This window comes from Salmo salar, chromosome 16 (genome assembly GCF_965601325.2).
Source record: "Salmo salar chromosome 16, fSalSal1, whole genome shotgun sequence".
In the NCBI taxonomy this organism is placed as follows: domain Eukaryota; kingdom Metazoa; phylum Chordata; class Actinopteri; order Salmoniformes; family Salmonidae; genus Salmo; species Salmo salar.
In genome coordinates, this window is record NC_138306.1 from 9,872,699 (window position 1) to 9,894,525 (window position 21,827).

Sequence of the window (21,827 nt, forward strand, 5' to 3'; positions counted from 1 at the left end):
AGTAAAATGATTCAAAGTATTTTACTGTTAATAATATCCAAAATTGCAGTATACATTAGTTTTCCATTACAGTGTATGGGAGAGAGAGGTATAATATGGAATCAAACACCCTCACACACACACACACACACTGTTCATGCTCAATCTCCCCACTCACACATCCGTGAGTAGATGTATTTGGTCCTGGTCCACAGCCAAACCTTTTCTACCCTCTCTGTGTGTATACAGTGAAAGGGAGTGGACGGTGTGATATTTTGGAGGAATGTCCAGGATTAATCATAACAGGATAACCCTCTCCTCCTCAGCTCTCCTTACCCTCCCACAGTCCTAACCCTCCCTCCAGCAGCACAGTCCAGACAGAGGACACAGAGGTGCCTAGTGTACACTGGCCAGGTTGCTGACCGGAATGTGGTCTGGGGGTTCCATGACTCCGTGGAAAGAACCCCTCTCTCCGACTGGTACTCCCTAGCCCCGCTCTGACATCTCCTAGTGAACTATCATCTCCCAGTGGCTATGGAAACAGGGGAGGGAGGAATGGGGTCAAGCCCCTCCACTCAAAACAAATTCCACCCTTCTTGATCACCGATAGTCCCACCAACCCCTTCTGGACATTTTTTTTTACACTCTTCATTTTCCCGCCTTCAGATCTAGGACATGTTTGACTTTTTGCACCGTGGAGAGAGGAAGACAGAAAACGAGAGTGAAAGAAAGGGGCACATCTTTCTGTTACAGACATTCTGACAAATTTTGATCTGGAATGATGAAGTGAGTGTCAGCACTGGCCCATAGCTCACCTCACAACCTTTTAAAATGTTATCTTTCCATCATTGACCTATGCCAAAACACGCTCTCTTATCTACAGGTCAGAGAGGGTTGTCTTATAAATGATGTCTTTTGTTTTGGAGATAAGCATGAGAAATAATACACTTATAGACAGCAAAGTAAACAGAAAATATGATAACTCTTCATCCATCAATGCACTGCTACAGTAACTGTCAGTTTAAGACCTGGCGACTTATAACAAGATACAGATAATAAATAAACCATTGAACCCTTCGACGCAAAATCGTCCGGTGTTTATTATATGTCCCTGTAGGCCCTGTACTTATTTCTGGCTGACATTCAAGTTGATCATTAACATCAATAATAGAGATCATCTTTTATAAATGCTTTTCAACAAATAACATAACAGACCTGTTCCAACACAGTTCAACTTTCCTATGTTTCCGATGTTCGCTTCTTCTCGCCAAACCACTGACTCACTGACACCATGTTCCTGGAGCGCTGGTCCATGCTTGCTGAAAGAATGTGGAGCTGGGAATGTTATTATTGCAACACGTATTGTTTCCACTTTGACTCCGATTGTCAGGTATGTTAGTGGAGACTGCTGAGGGGAGAATGGCTCATAATAATGGCTGGAATGGAGTCGATGGAGTGGTATCAACCACAGGGAAACCATGTTTTTGATGTGTTTGATACCATTCCATTGACTCCATTCCAGCCATGAGCCGTCCTCCCATCAGCAGCCTCCACTGGTTTACATTTATTGACTCTGTTAAGTGACCAGGGGCTCTGCACTTGACCTATTCCCTCTGCAAAGTGTCGTGAAAGGAGGAAAACTTGCAAAGACATTGAGGATGTTTTAGACTGCTTGAGTTGAGTTTATGACTAACAAGAACAATATGGTCTTCTCATGAGGAAAATGGAAAGAGGCTGTGAAGCGACTTCTGCTTTTGGAACAAGGCAACACTCCATCTTAACTCCTCCTCCAAATGTACTGGATTGGTTGAACAGTGCAGAAGAGAACCTCCCCTGACAGTTTTTTTCTTCTCGTCAAGACCAGTATGTAGGGGATCTAGTTTCATGCGTTTCTTTTACACTTGCTACATTAGGTTACCATTGCCCAGGCAGTGTCCGAACGTCCCTCTCCAACCTCAAAGGGCTCTGCCATGGATGTGACTCCACATCATGTTGGTTTGTTGGATCAGTTAGGACCCACACACACCCCAGAATGCAGAAAGCCTTCTTGGTAAAACACCAACACTGTGACTGGTCTGGAAGTGAAATAGATTCCTATTAGTTGCTTCTGGGAGAAACAGCTACAGCATTCCTATTCTCTCTAAGTCTGCTCTTACATTCCAGGACCATGATGTCAATACTCTGTAGAATACTAAGACATATGATGCATGTACTCCTTATCAAGCATGCACAAGATTTCAGAAGACCCATGTCCCACTAGACCAGATGTACCTAAAGGCCGGAACAATAAGAAGACACAGTGGCAGAATAAATTCAACCACACCTTTGTTTTATCACAAAATCGCATAGCAACCTCTGTCCAGTAAATTCCACAAAGCATATTGTATGTACAGTAACAGATAGTTACATGACCTACAGCATAGTCAAGCAAGCTAATGTTTCCGACATTTTCAGACCACTAAACAACTATTGATTCAGAACCACAGAGAGTTACCAGAAGTCGCAAAGAAAACAGGTGACTCCACTTTTCCAGCACCATTTCAACTTCAACATTTCAACATCATGAAATCACCTCTGCTTAGTCTAATACATTGACAACTAAAACATACCAAAAACAGTTTAGTCCAGTCAACCTAAGCTAAATATGATGTGGCTGTCCATGGTTCTGATTTCTGTGTGAGTATGTGTGTGCGCGTGCGCATTCGTGCAAGTAGAAAAACATGTTGACTAACACTACTTGTAGAGAAACGCCAATGTCATCCTCCTCTGTTTCATGGTGACGAAAGTACAAGTAAAAAAAAAATTGTTGTTGTATTTTTTTGTATTTTTTTGTTGCTCGCTAGCCTTACTTCCGTTCATGGTCAACGTTAGCTAGTTAACAATAGCCTTCTACATCTAGGTGCATATTGAACTTCTATCCTCTCAGGCCAGGGGCACAATGTATGAATTTATGGTTGGATCAGAATCGCCGTTATAATCATTGGTCAGTACAGAGAATTAAGTAAAACCACAAGTCTAAATCCCCATCTCCATCCATGGTTAATTTAGGAAAGGGACAATTTTAGCTAGCTAGGTAGCTAGCCACCGGAGGACACCAACACAACAAGATGCAACAATTCAAGTTTTTCTGTCAATGACGTATGCTCTCAATGGGATTTAATAGGAGTGATGCCAAATCCTAGTTGGCTTCCTTTGACCCTTTTTTTTCTTGGTGCGCCATGACCATTCACAGTTCAGCTCACTCAGTTTAGCTCAATGCTGATTGGCAAATTTGTCATACTTTTTGTGTCAAGGGAGGCTAGATGCTGCCGGCTTCCCTTGCCTTCAATGTTACGGGCGGCAACAATGTCATACTCGTTTGGACCAAACAGCATCAGATAGATGGCCTACACGTAGAGAGACAGAGGGGCGTTGTTTAGCTCGCTCTGACGCTTTCTCCTGTGAGATAAATTCAGCCTCTTGCAAGTTGAAGGAAAATTATGAAACACAGAGAGACCAAAGATAAATATTTTTTTTATTGGTCAATTGTTTGAGGAAGCCTGGCTTGCCTTGTCATCCATGAATACACGTCACTGTTACTAATGTGACACAATGGAGCATTTTTCACTCAATGTTTCAGTGTTGATGCATTCTAATCACACATTTTTATTCATTTATCGTGCAGATTTGACTGGCTATCTGTTTGACTGGCAAACTGTCCTTCTCATCTTCATCCCTGACCCACTGTCTGAATTATAATTTGGCTAACTGACTGACTGACTCACTGACTGATTGACTGAACAGCTAAATGAGTGTTTGACTAACTGACTGATTGACTGGCTAACTGACTGACTAATTGGCTAACTGTCTGATGAGCTAACCGGTTTTCTAGGCTTCAGGCTGATCTGATCTGTAGCCCAGTTCTGCCGGCCGGCTGTGTTTGAGCAATGATTCCCACAGCACAGCAACCTCTGCATGCTGACTGGGTCATGTGTTTCCCAACGTGACTCCTGCTCTTAGACAGACTGCGCTCTTAGCCTAGACCCTGTATACTACTGTAATCCCCCCCCTCCCTAGTTTCAGGGTAGCCCTGGCAGTAACAGCCAGGTCCTGCAAAGTGAACAGGCCCCCATTGAGCAACCCCAGCCCCACGCTTTCCACAGTGTAATTAGTTAATCCATGTCAAAGTCTGGCAAGCTATGCTCTCCCTCCCCCACAGCTCACAGGCCTGCACTAAAACACATGGGGAATGAAAGCACAGCCACTTAGATGCAGATGCACACACAGGCACACGTCCCTACACGCACATTCACTGGACAGCTGAGAAATTCATCTTGATGACGGCTTTGATTTTAGGGAAAGGTACTCCCCCAAGTTTACCACACACACACACGCATGAAGAAACACACGTACAAACACACCACACACCCTTTTTGTTAGGGTGGAGGCAACGGAGGGAGTTACCTTTAGATGTGAAGAATGTAACTCAAACATAAGCACCCTATCCCTTCTTCTGTCTCTAAATTTACCCCAACTTGAGACAACGAAGGAAAAAATTCTGTCATTTAAAAATGATATGTTTGCTCAACTTGTATGTTCAATATGTTCAATTCCACTAAATATTATTACTTGGGCATCTTACCTAAAAAAGGCTTTGGAACTAGTTACACACACACAGCGCTTTTAACATACAATATTTTCAACTTACATATTTAACGTGTTTATTTGTATAGTAATTTTTATTCAACATGTCCTTGCCTGGGATTTGAACTCACAACCTCATGGTTTAAGGCATTCTGATCTTCCTGCTATGCTATCATGCCTGTGTCAGTTATCAGTTAATTGGACTATCCTCTCATCATTGATTTAATTAGCTAATTTCAGCAATTTGAGAGATTTCTGTATAGTAGTCTGTTGGTGGAGCATATTACTCTATTTTAATGTTACTCCTTAATCACTATGATAAATAAAATCTTTTTTCTTGATTGTTCTTTTAACAGAGCTGAGATTTAGTGTAAAGTATAGCAATCCAGGTGAAATCAGTCATCGACACAGAACTGGGGGTGTAGCAGGAAGACTGGAATGCTGTGAACCAAGAGGTTGTGGGTGCAAATCCCAGGTGAGGACATGTTGTGTTTATTTACTGTACAAATAAACATGCACTTTGTAATCATATATGTCAAATATGTAAGTTGAAAACATTTTATGTTAAAAGCACTGTGTATGTAATTAGTTCCACAACTTTTTTTTTTTTGTTTTTAGATAAGATGCCCAAATAATAATTTGTACTTGAATGAACATATATGAGACAATTTGAGGAAACGCATCATTTTAAGTTGACTGAATTTTTGCCTATGTTTTCTTATGCTGGAGCCAAGTTTGGGTAAATTGTTTTTGTTTTGTTCAGGTAACACCAAAAAGTGGAGTATACTGAAAAAAGAGTGTGGAACCAGTTATTAATAATAATTAGTTGAAACAACTAGATATTTTTTTACAGTGAACATCTAACCAACTTACACTTATTACTGTAACACAAGAAAAGGTGTTTTGTCCCTTTTCTTGGACTTTTTTCCACTCACGATGCCTTTGAGGTTATTGTTTGTGGGCTTTTTTCTCTTCGACAGAGACATGTCAATAGTAGAGTTCCTTTCCTCTGTATGAGAGTTTGGGTTTGGAGAGAATACACTTGGCCCCTCTCTCAGTAATAAATTGTAAGCCTTCCCAATGTAGTTCACCATGGAGGTTTGGAAGGAATTACTATTCCCTGCTTGTATATCTTCATGGTCGCCATGCGAGAAGATGGTCTCTTTGCTACTTAGTGTGTGTGTGTAAGTGCGCGTGCGTGCATGTGCACTCAGTATTTGTCTCCACAGAGAGGACTCCACAACAGAGTAGTCTAGGATAGTTCATTGGTGGTGCTAAAGAGGCTTAGTAGTACTGCCAATCTCATGTTTGGCCTATAGGAGCGCAATGGAGCAGGAAGCTACCCTATTACCCTAACAAGAAACCCCTTAAATTAGACCCCCTAAAGTGCATCTATGGTTACATAGGAGCACACTCACCCACATGCAGGTACACACACACCCCATGCACGCACAGTGTGCGGGGATAGCCCAGCCTGGTCTCATGAACTCAAATTAGTATCATATGTTACGTTTGGTATGGTTACATATGACAGAAATTTACTTAAGGCAAAAAAATGTAAGTAGGGTGCTTAGTCAGGGTGGATGGGTAGGTGTATAAAGTGAATGTCTAGCAACCCAACGGTTGCTAATTAACAACTTTTCAACTACTTACTACTTAGCATGTTAGCTAACCCTAACCTTAACCTAACTCCTAAACTTAACAGAATAATAAGAAATGCTCGGAGACCAAGTTGGATAGCCAGGCAGCCCCACTTTGATCATAACTAGAGTTCAATGTGTTTCCCTTAAAGATGTACCATGCAGAAATTGCTACACCATTTCCTGGTTGCTAAAATTCTAATAGTTTGCCTAATTTCAGTTTATGTGACCAAACAAGCAAGTATATATTTTCCATAACCAAAAATAGAGTATTTTCAGCTGCCTGTCTGGATAGCCAGGCAGCCCCACTTTGAGCATAACTAGAGTTCAGCTGGATTAATTCAGTAAGAGAGTTCATTAGAGTCTGACTGGAGCCTAACAGAGACAGATCTGGGCCCTGGTCCAACCCACCGCTGACCACAATGAGTAGCAGCCACTTCTCTATGACTGTCCTATAACTGTGTACACGTTTCACCTCGCCTGATGCCCTGGGTGGGCGAGGTTTTCACACTTTAAGACCTATAATCTACCCCAAAATGATACTGAACACTGTACAACTAGGCTACACACCCTTAAACGTATATAAACCTGTAGTTGAATTTATAATATGCGGTGCATTAGCTGTGATTTGAATGGGACGGTGGGTTATTTTAACAGGGTCTGATGTTTTGAATATCTCATCAGTGTGACAATGAGGAAAACAAGCCATTAGTGCATAATAAGAGAAAATAGTATTTTCACACTCAGGAATGATCGAATGTCAACCTGCTTGAGGCGAGCAGCAAGGTTGTAACAACCAACACATCAACCTTCTATCATGGCAAGCTATTATGCTCTCCTCCTCCATTTCAAAGTGATGGAAAACTTAAACCTTTAGTCCTCAGGGAGATTTTTCCCTGGCGTGTTTTGATCTTTTTCCTCTGTCCTGGCTCCTGATAAAGTTCACAACATCCTCATGGAGTAGACTAGCCTCTAGCCTCTTAAACCCTCCCTGCTGTTACAATGGTCAGAAGTTGTGAGCCCAGACCTTGTGGGTAAAGGCTGGTTTATAGTTGGTCTATCGACATGTCTGTAGACAGTTGTCGCTTTGACATCATGAACATTCTATAAACTTGTAGTTGTCGTAATGAAAAAGTATAAACACAAAAACAACAGGTTGAATGACATAAGCAGCCTAGTGGTCCAAAAAGCATAACTGCTACACCAATAAAACCATCCGTTTAAAAATGTATTTAGTATGTCAATCTAGCAAGCTAAGCAACTTTCTAAACAATGTTTTGGGTAGTTTCTAGCTTGTTAGCTAGCAGGCTAGCCAGTTCAAATAATGACTGGAGCATAGCTGACAACGTCTTAACTTTAGCACATTTGTATTAATTATTACAGGAAAATAAACTCTTAACAAGATAACTATTTACATGTTAATGGCGAGCTAATTACAGAAAATAGCTTACAGTTGTGAGCGTGACGAAATAAAAGCCAGGTTATTCTACCGGATAATTTTTGAATTTGTGCAATGTCTCATTGCTAGCTCAGTCAGGTAACCATGACTACTGACACAGCGACAGGGTCAAAGTTGAACCTTTTTCATCTGTCTGTGACAAGGAGACTGACAGTCGCAGCGACGGTCTAAAAACATTCCACCGGAGTATAAATGAAATGTGGTTTTGACCAGCAACACTTGTCGCATTCTAATTGTCCATAGACATGTTGATAAGTGGAGGCTGGTGGGAGGAGCTATAGGAGGAGGCTCATTGCAATTGCTGGAATGGTATTGATGGAATGGAGTCAAACACATGGTTTTCATATGTTTGATATGTTTGATACCGTTCCATTTATTCAAATTCCAGCCATTACAATGAGCACGTCCTGCTATAGCCCCTCTCAACAGCCTCCACTGACGTCGATAGATGAAGTATAAACCAGCCTTAACAAGAGAAGGCTCTCTAGGGTGTCATTTTCACATGCAGAGCTCCAAAACATGATGTCATATCCCCCGCTACTGAGGAGAACACACAATGGCTGCAGCAGGAGGACAATGCATGTGAGCCAGAAGATGGTGTGTGCCTCAAACACACACACACAAACAAACGCGCACACGCACACAAACACTCACAGGGTATGTGCCTGCATGCTCCCTGTCTCCAAAGAGAGATTTACACATTTAGAGACCCCCATTAGCCGGGCCGTCTTCCACCAACAGAGCAGAGGAAATCCCATCTTCCGATCCGTAGCCAGACTCAGATGGTAAATTCCATCATGTGCCTCATCAGCCCATCTGGAACGGCCCACGTGGTAAAGGGAGTGTCTTTGGATGTTTTTGGCAGCCGACGTCCCTCTCCGCCTTGGCTTTGGAATTTCTTTCTTCTCTTTTGTCTTGCAGATCTAGCATGTGTTCCTGAAGGATAATCCTAGGACAGACAGATGGAAATGTCTGTCTGTCTGTGTGTGTGTGTGTGTGTGTGTGTGTGTGTGTGTGTGTGTGTGTGTGTGTGTGTGTGTGTGTGTGTGTGTGTGTGTGTGTGTGTGTGTGTGTGTGTGTGTGTGTGTGTGTGTGTGTGTGTGTGTGTGTGCTTGTGCACATACGTGTGTATGTGAGGCCTAGTGAGGAGTGAGGTTTAGGGAATGATAGGGTTTCCCTCCATAAACACTCTGGCTTCCAATATAATTCCCTCACTAGCAGCAGATGACGTCTGTGTTCCAATGTGTTTCCTTTAAAGATGTACTATGCAGAAATTGCTACGCCATTTCCTGGTTGCTAAAATTCTAATAGTTTGCCTAATTTCAGTTTATGTGACAAAACAAGCTAGTATAGTGTAGTGAATCATTGAACCATCTAAACCACTGTGAAATATATTTTCCATAACCAAAAATATAGTATTTTCAGCTGTTTAAAGCTGGTGTACAAAATAGAAAGTAAAAGAGGCAAAAAACTAAACTTAAGAATGGGAAGCATAGAAATAGCGCACATGGAACATATCTACCTCTTTTTAGAGTTGCTTTCAATGAAAATGACAGATCTATAACTCACGTTTCTCTGTGAATTTGGTCGGGTCGTCCAAAAAGTTACATATTGCAACATTAATGTGGCTCTACTTTCCTTTTTCGTAGCTCTTTTTCAGTACATTTTGTCTTGCAGGGGAACGCTCCTCTAAGAAAAAAGAACATACTCGACCTTATATGCCTTCCCAATCATATCCATGCAAAAATGTCTAAACTGGTCAAAGCAATGAAGAAATATAATGAACAGTGTGTATATGAGGGAAATGTGTATCAGTGACCCAAACATTGATCATGGAGCAGGGGTGTCAAACTCATTCCATGGAGGGCCGAATGTCGGCTGTTTTTTGTTATTTCCTTTCAGTTTGCGGCCAATTAAGGCCTAACTAATTAATGACCTTAATTGATCCATCAAGTACAACGGAGGACTGAAAACCCTCAAACACTCGGCCCACCATGTAATAAGTTCGATAGAGGATGTATTTCACTATCGGCATATTTGAATTCACTGTCATACTCTTTGGCCTGAGCAATGCCCCAGTGGAAACATAGCACAGAAATGAGTGTATCCACTGTAGAGTTGTCATATAGTGACTATGATGTCTCTGTGGTTCTGTAGGAAAGCTCAATCAGAATATACACATCCTGCCTGCAGCCCACATTGCGGGAAGGAAAGAGCCGGTCTCCCCTGGTTACATAACAGCGTTGTCACTGTTATGGCAACCCAGTGTGAACAGGTTCCATTTGTCTTTGAAAGGCAGTAAAAGGGAAAAAGGAAGACACCAATGTTGGAGACAGGGAGAGAGACAGAGGGGTTTCCTGATGGGTCAGGATAACACGTCATACATTGAGCTATGTGGCCTGTCAGCGTGTGTGTGTGCGCAGCCTACTACTCTCTGTCTAAATACTACTGTATTCTACTGTATCCTTGTAGGTTAGGTTTGGGAAACCCTGCACTAGTACATACTCACTAGGGCACACACAGATCACGTGAGAGCTGCCCAGCTGCAGACTGCCTGGAGACCTCCTTGCAAGCCACAAGAGAGGGAGGGAGCGGAGAACAGGGGGCGGAGAACAGGGGGAGGAGAACAGGAGAAGGGAACTCTGTTTTCCAAGGAAAGAGTGACTCACTGGCTTTAAAAAAAAAAAAACTGATATTTTCCCTGAGAGAGAGAGAGAGAGAGAGAGAGAGAGAGAGAGAGAGAGAGAGAGATTTTCATCAGTGTTCTTTAAGGACCTGTTTGTGTCTGGCGGTAATGTACAATAATTCACATATGGGTTCCTGCCTGATAAGAGAGGTGTCCGAAGGGTGAGCCTGATGATAAAGGAGGCAGTGTCTAGCCCCCTTCTCTGAATCACTAGTCCCTGTGTTTGTTTGTGTTTTATTGTATCCAGGCAAAACAGTGCTCTAAGTTTCCATCCTCAGGCTTGGAGCAGCACTTTCCTGAAACCAAGCCAGGAAACTGTGTGTTGGCTTGGCAGCGAGGACTGTGGGAAGACTGTGGCCAAGGCAAGGAGGGCTGAACGGAGCTTAGCTCTGAGGCTTTATATAGCCACGCTGCTCCAGGGTCCATCCCTGGCCTGAGACACCTTGGTCTGGAGCCTAACGGAGCCTGACAGGCTGCGTTAAAGCCCTAATTTCATGTTCAGCACCACCTATAGTGTGTGTGTGTGTGTGTGTGTGTGTGTGTGTGTGTGTGTGTGTGTGTGTGTGTGTGTGTGTGTGTGTGTGAGAGAGAGCTCATACTAGGTTCAGAGCGGTTAATCTAAAATTTCACCAACTCTAAACCACACATTTCTGCCGTTTGGTATTGCTACAGTACAGCTTCTCAATAGTATCACAGTTCCATTATATCGCTCAAAGTACTGTATAACTGGTAGCTATATAACCGGGGCATACAACTCCAATCCTGGGGGACAAACTGCTGGTTTAGAGGGTTTATATACTTGGTCACCAAGTTATAAGAGGGGGAGAAGGTATTAATATTTCCAATAACTGAGAAATCAGTGTATCTGAATCCAGCCCTATGACAAACAGATTAAGCCCTGAAGCCTCTAGTCTATTCCCTAGTGAATGTCGTCTTCTTATGTCGATGCACGGTGGGACTTCGTAGAAACATATGAAAGGGTTTCAGAGGGCAGTATGTTTAATTTAAAAAGTAATATTTAGGTTGATGTGAACCGACACGCTGCGCCGACCCTGAAAATGATGTTCTGTGTTTTTCCTCCAAAGAGGTTCACAGTCTTTACCTTTGCCCTTCGAGTTCAGAAATACAATTTAATTAAAGCAAGCTAAGAGAAGAAGGCGTTGGAAGTAAAGTCTCTCACAAATTGAAAGAGAATGTCAAGCTCAATGTGCAATGTGTCCACTGTAGCTGACGTGTATGACGAGAGCCTGGAAGAATGTCAGTGAAAAACAGCTAAGAGAATGCCATCCCTAATGGCACCCTATTCACTATTGCCCTATTCCCTAATTCTCTATCTCCCACACTCTCTCAATTCAATTCAAGGGGCTTTATTGGCATGGGAAACATATGTTAACATTGCCAAAGCAAGTGAGGTAGATAACATACAAAAGTGAAATAAACAATAAATATTAACAGTAAACATTACACTCACAGAAGTTCCGAAAGAATAAAGACATTACAAATGTCATATTATGTATATATACAGTGTTGTAACGATGTGCAAATAGTTAAAGTACAAAAGGGAAAATAAATAAGCATAAATATGGGTTGTATTTACAATGGTGTTTGTTCTTCACTGGTTTACCTTTTCTTGTGGCAAAGGGTCACAAATCTTGCTGCTGTGCTGGAACACTGTGGTATTTCACCCAGTAGATATGGGAATTTATCAAAATCAGGTTTGTTTTCAAATTCTTTGTGGATCTGTGTAATTTGAGGGAAATATGTGTCTCTAATATGATGATACATTGGGCAGGAGGTTAGGAAGTGCAGCTCAGTTTCCACCTCATTTTGTGGGCAGTGTGCACATAGCCTGTCTTCTCTTGAGAGCCAGGTCTGACTACGGCAGCCTTTCTCAATAGCAAGGCTATGCTCACTGAATCTGTACATAGTCAAAATTTTCCTTAAGTTTGGGTCAGTCACAGTGGTAAGGTGTTCTGCCACTGTGTACTCTCTGTTTAGGGCCAAATAGCATTCTAGTTCTGTTTTTTGTTAATTCTTTCCAATGTGTCCAGTAATTATCTTTTTGTTTTCTCATGATTTGGTTGGGTCTAATTGTGTTGCTGTCCTGGGGATCTGTGGGGTGTGTTTGTGAACAGAGCCCCAGGACCAGCTTGCTTAGGGGACTCTTCTCCAGGTTCATCTCTCTGTAGGTGATGGCTTTGTTATGGAAGGTATGGGAATCGCTTCCTTTTAGGTGGTTGTAGAATTTAACAGCTCTTTTCTGGATTTTGATAATTAGCGGGTATTGGCCTAATTCTGCTCTGCATGCATTATTTGGTGTTATACGTTGTACACTGAGGATATTTTTGCAGAATTCTGCATGCAGAGTCTCAATTTGGTGTTTGTCCCATTTTGTGAATTCTTGGTTGGTGAGCGGACCCCAGACCTCACGACCATAAAGGTCAATGGGTTCTATAACTGATTAAAGTATTTTTAGCCAGATCCTAATTGGTATGTTGAATTTTATGTTTCTTTTGATGGCATAGAATGCCCTTCTTGCCTTGTCTCTCAGATCGTTCACAGCTTTGTGGAAGTTACCTGTGGCGCTGATGTTTAGGCAAAGGTATGTATAGTTTTTTGTGTGCTCTAGGGCAACGGTGTCTAGATGGAATTTATGTTTGTGGTCCTGGCGACTGGACTTTTTTTGGAACACCATTATTTTGGTCTTACTGAGATTTACTGTCAATGCCCAGGTCTGGCAGAATCTGTGCAGAATATCTAGGTGCTCCTGTAGGCCCTCCCTAGTTGGTGACAGAAGCACCAGTAGACATTTGGCTTCAGATTCTAGTAGGGTGAGGCCGGGTGCTGCAGACTTTTCTAGTGCCCGCGGCAATTCATTGATATATATGTTGAAGAGGGTGGGGCTTAAGCTGCATCCCTGTCTCACCCCACTGCCCTGTGGGAAGAAATTTGTGTTTTTTTGCCTATTTTAACCGCATACTTGTTGTATGTGTACATGGATTTTAGAATGTTGAATGTTTTTCCCCCAACACCACTTCCCATCAATTTGTATAGCAGACCCTCATACCAAATTGAGTCAAAGGCTTTTTTGAAATCAACAAAGCATGAGAAGACTTTGCCTTTGTTTTGGTTTGTTTGTTTGTCAATTAGGGTGTGCTGGGTGATAACGTGGTCTGTCGTATGGTAATTTGGTAAAAAGCCAATGTGACATTTGCTCAGTACATTGTTTTCACTGAGGAAATGTACGAGTCTGCTGTTAATAATAATGCAGACGATTTTCCCAAGGTTGCTGTTGACGGATATCCCATGATAGTTATTGGGGTCAAATTTGTCTCCACTTTTGTGGATTGGGGTAATTAGTCCTTGGTTCACAATATTGGGGAAGATGCCAGAGCTAAGGATGATGTTAAAGAGTTTTAGTATAGCCAATTGGAATTTGTTGTCTGTATATTTGATCATTTCATTGAGGATACCATCAACACAACAGGCCTTTTTGGGTTGGAAGGTTTTAATTTTGTCTTGTAGTTCATTCAAGGTAATTGTAGAATGCAGTGGGTTCTGGTAGTCTTTAATAGTTGATTCTAAAATTTGTATTTGATCATGTATATGTTTTTGCTGTTTGTTCTTTGTTATAGAGCCAAAAAGATTGGAGAAGCGGTTTACCCATACTGTCACGCCCTGGCCATAGAGAGGGTTTTGTATTCTCTATTTTGGTTAGGCCAGGGTGTGATTAGGGTGGGCATTCTATGTCCTTTTTCCTATGTTTTGTATTTCTTTGTTTTGGCCTGGTATGGCTCTCAATCAGGGACAGCTGTACATCATTGTCGCTGATTGGGAGCCATACTTAGGTAGCCTGTTTTCCGTTGGGTTTTGTGGGTGGTTTCATTTCTGTTAAGTATTTCTTACCTAACATAACTGTTTGGCTGTCGTCTTTTGTTTCTCTGTTCATGTGTTCTCAGTACAATAAATTCATGATGAGCACTAACCACGCTGTGCCTTGGTCTACTCCCTGCAACAGCCGTTACAGAACCACCCACCACAAATGGACCAAGCAGCGTGGGAAGAAGGACTCCTGGACATGGGAGGATATCCTGGATGGAAAGGGATCCTACACATGGGAGGAGATCCTGGCTGGAAGGGATCGCCTCCCATGGGAACAGGTGGAGGCAGCCAGGAGAGCGGAGGCAGCAGAAGAGTGGAGCAAACGCTATGCTGGCACACGGCTGGCAAGGAAACCTGAGAGGCAGCCACAGAATTTTTTTGGGGTGGGCACACGGGGAGTTGGGGTAAGTCAGGCAATAGACCTGAGCTAACTCCTCGTGCTTATTATAAGGAGTGTTTGGCGGGGAGAGCACCGTGCTATGCGGAAGTGCGCACGGTCTCGCCCATCCGCACACACAGTCCGGTCGATACCAGCCCCCCGCAAGTGTCGTGCTAGAGTGGGCATCCAGCCAGGAAGGAGTATGCCTGCTCAGCACATCTGGCCACCAGTGCGTCTCCTAGGCCCAGGCTACCCTGCGCCTGCTCTACGCATGGCAGCCATCATTACTCAGCACAGCCCAGTTCACCCTGTGCCAGCACTCCGCCCGTGCCGGGTTACAGTGACAATTCAGCCACGATGGGTTGTGCAGGGCGTGCGCTCCAGACCTCCAGTGCGTCTTCAAGACCCAGTGTATCCTGTGCCTGCACCCAGAGCCAGGCCTCCTGCATGTCTCCCCAGTCTGGTGAGTCCTGTGCCTGCTCCCAGAGCCAGGCCTCCTGCATGTCTCCCCAGCCTGGTGAATCCTGTACCTGCGCCCAGTGCCAGGCCTCCTGCAAGTCTCCCCAGCCTGGTGAGTCCTGTGCCTCCTGCATGTCCCGCCAGTCCGGAGACACCAGTCTGGAGCCGCCAGATTCGCCCGCCAGTCCGGAGCCGCCAGAGTCGCCCGCCAGTCCGGACCCGCCAGAGTCGCCCGCCTGTCCGGGGTCGGCGGCGAGGGTCCCCACTCCAGAGGCGCCACCTAAGTGGGCCAAGCCGAAGGTGGAGCGGGGTCCATGTCCCGCACCAGAGCCGCCGCCGTAAGGAAGGCCCATCCAGACCCACCCCTTTAGAGTCAGGTTTTGCGGCCGGAGTCAGCACCTTTGGGGGGGTACTGTCATGCCCTGGCCATAGAGAGGGGTTTTATTCTCTATTTTGGTTAGGCCAGGGTGTGACTAGGGTGGGCATTCTATGTCCTTTTTCTATGTTTTGTATTTCTTTGTTTTGGCCTGGTATGGCTCTCAATCAGGGACAGCTGTACATCATTGTCGCTGATTGGGAGCCATACTTAGGTAGCCTGTTTTCCGTTGGGTTTTGTGGGTGGTTTCATTTCTGTTTAGTATTTCTTACCTGACAGAACTATTTGGCTGTCGTCTTTTGTTTCTCTGTTCATGTGTTCTCAGTACAATAAATTCATGATGAGCCCTAACCACGCTGCGCCTTGGTCTACTCCCTGCAACAGCCGTTACACATACATCTCCATTTTGGATAGATAATTCTTTGTGTTGTTTGTTTAGTGTTTTTCAGTTTTCCCAGAAGTGGTTAGTCTAAGGAATCTGTTCTTTCTTTTTCCGTAGTGTATTTCTGTATTGTTTTAGTGATTCACCATAGTGAAGGCGTAGACTCAGGTTTTCCGGGTCTTGGTTGGACAGGTTTCTCAATTTCTTTCTTAGATTTTTGCATTCTTCATCAAATCATTTGTCATTGTTGTTCATTTTCTTTGGTTTTCTATTTGAGATTTTTAGATTTGATAGGGAAGCTGAGAGGTAAAATATACTGTTAAGATTTTCTACTGCCAAGTTTACACCTTCACTATTACAGTGGAATGTTTTATCCAGGAAGTTGTCTAAAAGGGCTTGAATTTGTTGTTGCCTAATTGTTTTTTGGTAGGTTTCCAAACTACATTCCTTACATCTATAGCATTTCTTAATATTATTCAGTTCCTTTGACTTTGATGACTCATGATTGAGTATTGCTCTCTTCAAGTAGACTGTGATTTTGCTGTGGTCTGATGGGGGTGTCAGTGGGCTGACTGAATGCTCTGAGAGACTCTGGGTTGAGGTCAGTAAAAAAGTAGTCTACAGTACTACTGCCAAGAGATGCGCTACAGGTGTACCTATCATAGGAGTCCCCTCGAAGTCAATGGTTGGCTATGTACAGTGAGGGGAAAAAAGTATTTGTACATTTGCCCACTTACAAAGAAATGATCAGTCTATAATTTTAATGGTAGGTTTATTTGAACAGTGAGAGACAGAATAACAACAAAACAATCCAGAAAAACGTATGTCAAAAATGTTATAAAATGATTTGCATTTTAATGAGGGAAATAAGTATTTGACCCCTCTGCAAAACATGACTTAGTACTTGGTGGCAAAACCCTTGTTGGCAATTACAGAGGTCAGAGGTTTCTTGTCGTTGGCCACCAGGTTTGTACACATCTCAGGAGGGATTTTGTCCCACTCCTCTTTGCAGATCTTTTCCAAGTCATTAAGGTTTCAAGGCTGATGTTTGGCAACTCGAACCTTCAGCTCCTTCCACAGATCTTTTATGGGATTAAAGTCTGGAGACTGGCTAGGCCACTCCGGGACCTTAATGTGCTTCTTCTTGAGCCACTCCTTTCTTGCCTTGGCTGTGTGTTTTGGGTCATTGTCATGCTGGAATACCCATCCACGACCCATTTTCAATGCCCTGGCTGAGGGAAGGATGTTCTCACCCAAGATTTGACGGTACATGGCCCCGTCCATCGTCCCATTGATGCGGTGAAGTTGTCCTGTCCCCTTAGCAGAAAATCACCCCCAAAGCATAATGTTTCCACCTCCATGTTTGACGGTGGGGATGGTGTTCTTGGGGTCATAGGCAGCATTCCTCTTCCTCCAAACACGGCGAGTTGAGTTGATGCCAAAGAGCTCCATTTTGGTCTCATCTGACCACAACACTTTCACCCAGTTGTCCTCTGAATCATTCAGATGTTCACTGGCAAACTACAGATGGTCATGTATATGTATTCTTGAGCAGGGGGACCTTGCGGGCGCTGCAGGATTTCAGTCCTTCACGGCGTAGTGTGTTACCAATTGTTTTCTTGGTGACTATGGTCCCAGCTGCCTTGAGATCATTGACAAGATCCTCCCATGTAGTTCTGGGCTGATTCCTCACCGTTCTCATGATCATTGCAACTCCATGAGGTGAGATCTTGCATGGAAACCCATGCCGAGGGAGATTGGCAGTTCTTTTGTGTTTCTTCCATTTGTGAATAATCGCACCAACTGTTGTCACCTTCTCACCAAGCTGCATGGCGATGGTCTTGTAGCCCATTCCAGCCTTGTGTAGGTCTACAATCTTGTCCCTGACATCCTTGGAGAGCTCTTTGGGCTTGGCCATGGTGGAGAGTTTAGAATCTGATTGATTGATTGCTTCTGTGGACAGGTGTCTTTTATACAGGTAACAAGCTCAGATTAGGAGCACTCCATTTAAGAGTGTTTTTCTGGATGTTTTGTTGTTATTCTGTCTCTCACTGTTCAAATAAACCTACCATTAAAATTATAGACTGATCATTTCTTTGTCAGTTGGCAAACGTACAAAATCAGCAGGGGATCAAATACTTTTTTCCCTCACTGTACATACCCAGTGTGCGACAGAGCTGCAGGAGTTGTGACCTGTTTTTGTTGGTTATGGTGTCATAGTTGTGCCTAGGGGGGCATATGGGAGAGGGAATGCTGTCACCTCCAGGCAGGTGTTTGTCCCCCTGTGTGCTGAGAGTGTCAGGTTCTTGTCCGGTTCTGGCATTTAGGTCACCACAGACTAGTACATGTCTCTGGGCCTGGAAATTATTGATTTCCCCCTCCAGGATGGAGAAGCTGTCTTCATTAAAGTATGAGGATTCTAGTGCGGGGATATAGGTATCACACAGGAAGACATTTTTCTCTGTTAAGATCATTTCTAGCCAAATGTATAATGTTCCTGTTTTGATTAATTTAACGAAGTGAGTTAGGTCTGCTCTATATCAAATTAGCATACCCCCTGAGTCCCTTCCCTGTTTCACACCTGGTAGTTTGGTGGATAGGACTACCAGCTCTCTGTAACCTAGAGGGCAACCAGCTGGTCAGTCTCTTCTATACCAGGTTTCTTGTAGGATGACAATGTCTGTATTTCTGATTTCTTTGATGAAGTCCAGGTTCCTGCTCTTTAGGCCCAAAGCAGATGACCTCAGGCCTTGGATATTCCAGGATGAGATAGTGAAGGCTTTGTGTTCCATAAAGTGTCCAATGTTGTTGGTCGTGTGGTTTGGCCTCACCAGTAAGTGTGAGCAGAGCCTGCTGAGCATCTGCTACATGCCATTGGCTTGGGCTGGTGTAAGAGTGGGGGTTGGGCCTGTTTGCCCACTCACGGCCTGGGCGCATGTGTGACTTCCATGTTGAAGCCCTCTTTGCGGGGATGGGGTGCATGGGGTGGGCAGGAGAAGCATAGGTCTGATCTGAGGGGGGCTAAATGGGGTGTGGGCATGGTTGACTTGTGGGGGTGTTGATTGGTTGGTGTGGGGGGGTGTATGTGGCTGGTGGTGTTGTGGTCTGGATGTAGGTCCTCTCGGCGTTGGTCCTCTATGTGTAGGTCCAGGGGGAGGGTGGGGGGGGGGGGGTCCCGTAGGTCTGGGAGAGTGTCTCGCTGGTCTGGGCGGGGTGTCTATTGATCTTTCGTGAAGTGTTGGGGCTAAATTTGAGAGCGATGTCCTTTAGAGGCTGGGCGAAGGTGGGCACTGCTGCCTTGTATAGGTGGACCTGGTCATAGAGGCTGTTCAAGTCCAGGGTGGAGTGGTGGGCCAGGAAAACATTTGGTTTTGAGGCACAGTCACAGGAAATACTTGCGTTTACCCGCTGTATGGTAGCAGGGTGGAAGTCTTTTCGTGGTAGCAGGGTGGAGATAACCACTTGTGCATTGGGGAAAGTAGAAGAAGCTTTTTCAATCACTCCCTTCAGTGCTGTGGCCACCCTTTCCTGCTGTGTTCTCAGGTCGTTTTTGCCTGTGTGTATTATGTGGCTAGGTGAACCTAGTTGGTCCTAAGACAGAAGGTCTCGGGCGCGCTAGGTGTTTGGATACCAGAGTTTAGACACACTGTGTTTGGGGAAAAGTATTTTTTCTTGTATATATTTCCCATTTGAGTCCATAAGGAGTACAATCTGTGTCTTGTGTATGTCCTCAGTGGGTGTGGGGGGGTTGCCAGGAGGGCTTCCAGGGTTGCTCAGAGGGGGTGAGAGCCCCTGGGCTTGGGGTTCTTCATTTGTTTGCCCACTGCTGTTCGTCTTCTGTTGCTCCACACACTTACAGGTGATTCAGTAATTCCGTCCAAAATCAGGTTGTAGGTTTTGAGTTTTGATTTGGAGTGAAGGTTATGTTGTAGAGGGTAGCATCCTGTATATGTTCCTGACAAAAAAATAAGAAATGTATCTAACTCTAAATCTCTATATTTAAAAAATATATATATGCTGAAAAATGCAGGACCATCGGGTTCTTGGTCACCTCCCTGACCAAGGCCTTTCTTCCCCGATTGGTCAGTTTGGCCTGGGCGGCCACCTCTTGGAAGAGTCTTGGTGGTTCCAAACTTCTTCCATTTAAGAATGATGGAGGCCATTGTATTCTTGGGGACCTTCAATGCTGAATTTAACACAGGTGGACTCCAATCAAGTTGTAGAAACATCTCAAGGATGCTCAGTAGAAACAGGATGCTCCTGAGCTCAACTTCGAGTCTCATAGCAAAGGCTCTGAATACTTATGTAAATTGTGTGTATTTGAGCTGTTACCGGAATGTAACCTGAGGCATGCTTGCTCACATACAACTTTTCCACCAGCTGTCAAAGAAAAGAGTTTTACTCAATAATGACCAGCAGAGACTAATAATTAACACTTGGCTCCTTGGCATACTGTTCACCTTGACAGTTATTCCTTTTTACACACACATACACTCACAGAGTTATCTCTGTAGACAGAATCCAACTTTCTCCTTGACTCTGTCAGAAAATGACACCAAGCCCCTATATAGTGCACTACTTAAAACACAAACACATCTGTCTTCAAATTCCTATTACACCTCTTTGACAAACCATCAGATCACATCAGCACTACTTCAGCAGCTATCCACGTCCCTAGGTTTCCCTGAGTCGTCCCTTTGAACTCCCTGAGCCCATCCTCCTACCAATCAGAATGGCAGGTTACATAATAATCGGCAGCTCTATGGCTTTCGGCTATGCACTCCCTTTTTCCAGGAATGTTCCACGTTCTTCAACCTTATTAATGTAACAATAAAACCTCTAGCTGAACAATGCCCAACTCCAACACAAAAGCCTGGATGTCTGCAGGGTTTTTTGGTGACCTTCATAGCACCTGACCCACAGTAAGAACCCCACCAATAGCCTGACCTTTGACACTTGACCTTGCACTGGAGCAACACTGGGCCTCTAATAACACCAACACCACCTCTGTGATGTTGTCCTCCTCGCAACCATGCAAGTATCACTAAGGTGGTTCGGACAGTGAACCATACTTGTGTGAAGAATAATCTTGCCTGAAACGTGAATACTTGTGTTAGCTCCCCAAGGTAATGCCAAGGATTTAACTTTACTGGGCTAATGTGCATATTATGTGTTCATGTCATGGGGAACAAGTAATTATGCTATATCCAGGGCATGCTATATTTGGGAGCACAATCTGCTTTCAATGGAGTTCTGTTTAGGTTAGAGTTATACATTTACAATTCAGGTGTACTATAGCTCTAAGGCATATCAGAACGCACTGCACTGTGTACTGTAACAAAAAACTCAGCTATGCCCTTTACACTGCCTGTTTGTTCTTGTTTATATACAGTTCCAGTCAAATGTTTGGGCTCACCTACTCATTCATAGGTTTGTCTTTATTTTGACTATTTTCAACATTGAAGAATAATATGAAATAACACACATGGAAACATGTAGTAACCAAAAAAGTGTTACAAATATTTTAGATGTTTTAAAGTAGCCACCCCTTGCCTTGATGACAGCTTTTCACACTCTTGGCATTCTCTCAACCAGCTTCACCTGGAATGCTTTTCCAACAGTCTTGAAGGATTTCCCACATATGCTGAGCACTTTTTGGCTGCTTCTCCTTCCTCCTTCCACTCTACGGTCCAAGTCATCCCAAACCATCTCAATTGGGCTGAGGTTGGGTGACTGGGGAGGCCAGGTCATCTGATGCAGCACTCCATCACTTTCCTTGGTCAAATAGTCCTTACACACCCTGGAGGTGTGTTGGGTCATTATCCTGTTGAAAGACAACTGACAGTTCCACTAAGTGCAAACCAGATGGGATGGCGTATCACTGTAGAATGCTGTGGTAGCCATGCTGGTTAAGTGTGCCTTGAATTCTAAATAAATTACTGACAGTGTCACCAGCAAAGCA